The sequence below is a fragment of the Homarus americanus genome, unplaced genomic scaffold, assembly GCF_018991925.1.
Source record: "Homarus americanus isolate GMGI-L3 unplaced genomic scaffold, GMGI_Hamer_2.0 scaffold52806, whole genome shotgun sequence".
Classification (NCBI taxonomy): Eukaryota; Metazoa; Arthropoda; class Malacostraca; order Decapoda; family Nephropidae; genus Homarus; species Homarus americanus.
Window position 1 is genome coordinate 4,165,805 of NW_024720773.1, and position 4,459 is coordinate 4,170,263.

The following is a 4,459-nucleotide window of genomic DNA, read 5'->3' on the forward strand; positions in this document are numbered from 1 at the left end:
TACCACACACTTACCTAGCACTGCCTAGCATTACCACATACTACCACACATGTCTGTGCAATACCTGCCATAGCTACAGAATCTCAACACACACATCTGATTTTTTGTGAAATTTGTATACAGCATATGGGTCAGAAGCAATAATTGTTGTATGTTAAAATAAATAAAAAATGGTTTAATTATTTCCATATGGCTCAGTAAGGATTTTAGATTCTTAGTGGGGTGTATTCCTTCCCGTGACATAGCTGGTCCACTCTTCCCACACCAGTGTGGCCCGTGACGGTGGTAGGAGGACCGCTGTCACCACAGGTTGGACAGCGTTCTGGTCTCTTACACAGATAATCATTATCTTGCACAACTCTCTCACTGGAACTTGATGAATGTTTCGCCTGGTAGTGCCGCGTCAGTTACCAACACCCACAGCGGGGAGCTTGTAACTCACCTCATCTGTTACACGATGATAATGGAAACCTATTCTTTAATTTATCTTATTATTTTGTACTATTAATTTTGTTGTAGTTTTATTGTAATGTGGGCATTTTACTTTAGTGGTGTTTGGTGGTGGAATATAGTGAACGGTCTTTGATCTCTTGCTGTTCAAGACTATGGCGTTATGTAATGGTATTTTATATAACAGATTTAAAGCAAGAGTACAGTGCAACGGTAGAGAATGACAGGTGCCCAGGATTGGCTGGACTTTGTGAAGGTGGGGACTATATATAATAATACCATGAGTATATGTTTTGTAATGGATTATATGTGAGCCCTAAGGAACATTCTTGGGCTGGGGTCAGAATAACTTTATGTATCATTACTTTGAGATGTATTTCTTATCTCGATAAACGTATCAATCAATTTGTGAGGCAGATCCACTGTGACTCGTGTCTTGTCGTCGGTGTTTCACCTGGTAAAGGTTTGTGAAGTCTGACTAACGTGTGAGTAGGCTGATTCTTCACTATAATCTCTGATATCTGAATAAGAAGGTAGAGAGAGACCCCGCAGTGTCGTTTGGTTTTATCAGCATATGTCACATTACAACGACTACACTTGAGACTAAGTAAACAACTGAATCAACTCTTGAGGGTTTCGATCTTTGACTCCTGATCTGAATAAGACTCGAAATGAAGTGTGATGATGAAATTTTCTTAACACCTTGCTGATATATATATATATTATATATATATATATATATATATATATATATATATATATATATATATATATATATATATATATATACATGCTGATAACCACACAGAAAGAAAACTGAGGTTTAAACGCTTTCGTGTAATTCACATCTTCAGGGTAGTACAGCCTGATTCTTATATCACACTTGCCTATAGTGATTTACTTGATATATATATATATATATATATATATATATATATATATATATATATATATATATATTCAAAGTCACGTGTTATATGGACTAAAAAAAGTGTGCCATACTATATATATATATATATATATATATATATATATATATATACATGAAGTGATTGACAGTCCTCTACATCACAGTAATTAACAAGACATAATCGTAGTGTATAGTTAAATATATATTTGTTGACCTTGTTTACTGACATTAAATATTGTAAGTGGTTATTTAATGCTGGTAGTGGATACCATTTTTCAAATATTTCCAAGTATAACAATGAACAACTATCATGTTCCTGCAGCTGCACAGTTTTCGATCACCTACCTTGTCGGCTTATACAATATGCAAATAAATGAATAAATCTATATATAAACATATATATATTTCTTATATTAATTCAGGTAGTGCTGGTCACACACTGGTGGGCATGGAAAATGTCGGGGGCGTGGAGGGCGATGATCATGCTGTGAATAGACAGTACTAAACCCCCTGCCTCCGCTCTTCTCCTCATTGTTACTTAGTCTTGTGGATTGAGTTGCACCTATACCTGTCACTCGTTCCAGGTGTGTGACATATTATCCAAGTAAACATATCCGTGTAGTGTTTCGGAAAACAGCGCTGTTGTCAGTGGGGGTAGGATTTTCCAGAACAGAGTCAGATTTACAGAAACTAAGTAAGTACTGGATGAAGGCTAAGTCTTCTTCCACTCGTATTGTGTTAATCTCGCAGTAAACGCTGATACTCTGGCCCACACCCCATAGACACCACACCTGACCCACATCCCTAGACACACATCTTGACCACTTCTAGATAGTGCTTCTTACACACCTCACTACTAGGAGAAAGTGCTACCTCAAAACTTCTCCCTACACACAGTTCACCCACACACGCCCTCCTACAGTACCCCACACTCAACCCTCCCCTACACACTCACCACACTCACCCCCTCCCCTACACATTACACACTCACCCCTCCCCTACACATTACCCCCTCACCTCCCTACACAGTACCAACACCCAGTATACTTTACAACACACTCCATGACAGCTCCCTTCCCACACACCTCTCGCAACCATTACAACCCAACGCCCACTAATTGACCTAATAGAAAAGGTAAAGCACATGGCATCCAAAGGTAACATCCTTAAATGGATTAGGGCATGTTTACAACGGAAACAGCGGTGAAACTGGCAACACTAAATACAACGCATTGAGTTCAAGGCTCGTACCCGGACCATTATATTTATTATATACATAAACGACATAGATATCATGAACAGCAACATAAGTGAATTGCTGGTTGACACTAAAATAGGACGTGTTATTGATCTGGGGACTCCGCAAAACTCAGGAAGATCTAAACAAATTTTCGAATATTGCGAAAAATAGCGGATGAAATTCAACGTGGACAAATGTAAAAGTACCGGTATGGGAGATGTAAACAGGAAACCAGATACCAAATAACAACCATCCCCAAGACATAACCCGACCAAAATTAGGAGTAATCAAAATAAAACCTTAACCAAATAAACAATATTGCTTTTTATCATAACAAGACTAATAAAATAATTATACAAAAAATGTAGTTACAAAGACCAGCGAGCATCATAAAACTTATCCTCACCCAACAAAATTCGCAGATAGGAGAATGACAAGACAATCCAGGCATTAGGAACCTTGAGCAAAGAAAGGTTAAAGCATCTCAATTTCACTACACCGAGCATGAAACGAAACGACCCATAATGATAAAAAAAGTCAGAGCTAAACAAAGAGACATTACAAAAGGTACTCAAGCTATCCAACCAGGGAGGCGAACTCGTAACAATGGTTTCAAATTGAACATTTGAATTTAGGCGTGAAATAGAGTAGCTTTTGGTTTGGAAACAGTAGTGAATGAATACGATTTCCACATTAAATATCATCATTTAACAAATATGCTGAACCGGCTTTGAGCATCTAGGTTGGATAGCATATGAGCAATAGGGGTTGGGTGTAAAGCAGGACTGCCTTGGTATGGGCCAATAGGCCACTGCGGTTTCCTCCATTCTTATGTTCTTATGTTCTTAATCCTACTTGATTCGTCCTGCACTGTTGTTACCTTCCTTCCAATTTTGGGATTATTTACAGGGTTAAGTGGTATGAGGTGTTTACTCTCGGTATAATTACTCCATATAATAAGTCTTATCCTCCTGGAATTTGCCTGACATACGTATGTGTTCTTATAAAAATCACAGCTTAAATAAGAAAGATAGAATTTATGACAAAGTTGATGACAGCTTCTAGCGCAGGCTGGCGGCAGCAGATGATAATATATAAAGGGTCAACACCAGTCAAGAAAAAAAGTCCTGCTGCTCTATCCCATCCATAAACCCTGAACTCATGAACCTGTGAATCCAGACATCACGACACACTGCACCATCCATGGGCTAACAATGTGTTGTGTCCAGATTCACAAGGTTGGAGGGCAACTTGACTTTTCCCGTGGCTGTATATTCCGGGATCTAAAAGTTTGGCATGAAACCTTGCGACCCTAAATGAGACAAAACAGTACACCCACACCGGACATTAGTCAGGGTAAGTAAGTTCAGAGACTCATTCAAGCACATTTCACTTTCTCTCAAACTGGCCCTGACTGGCACAATAACTCCCAAAAATTGCGGCTAAGAGTATTGCAAAAGTCTTTGTTTGTTTTCTGTGCATAACTATGTGAATCACCTTATGTAAATATAAGGTGTGTGTTCTTGTGTCTCAACAGATGGCGAGGATCACGGTACGACGCTCTACCTTCTGCGGGTCATATCCTCCTGGTGCTGCTGCTCCTTCATCGCCACAGGTCACTACAAGAAAGGTCATGAATATAATGCCAGGTTTTGCAGAATTCTAAAACAAGGAACCAGGTCTGAGGTTGCTTGTAGCAAATCAGGTCTCACGGGTCATAAAGCCAAGTCTGCAGGTCAACCTTTGTGCCGGTTTCATTTTACCGCAGCATATTCAAGTTACATATCAATGAGCAGCATGCCTCCACCACTTTCATCACCACATTTTTTGTAACTTGACCAGCAATACGTAATAACTAG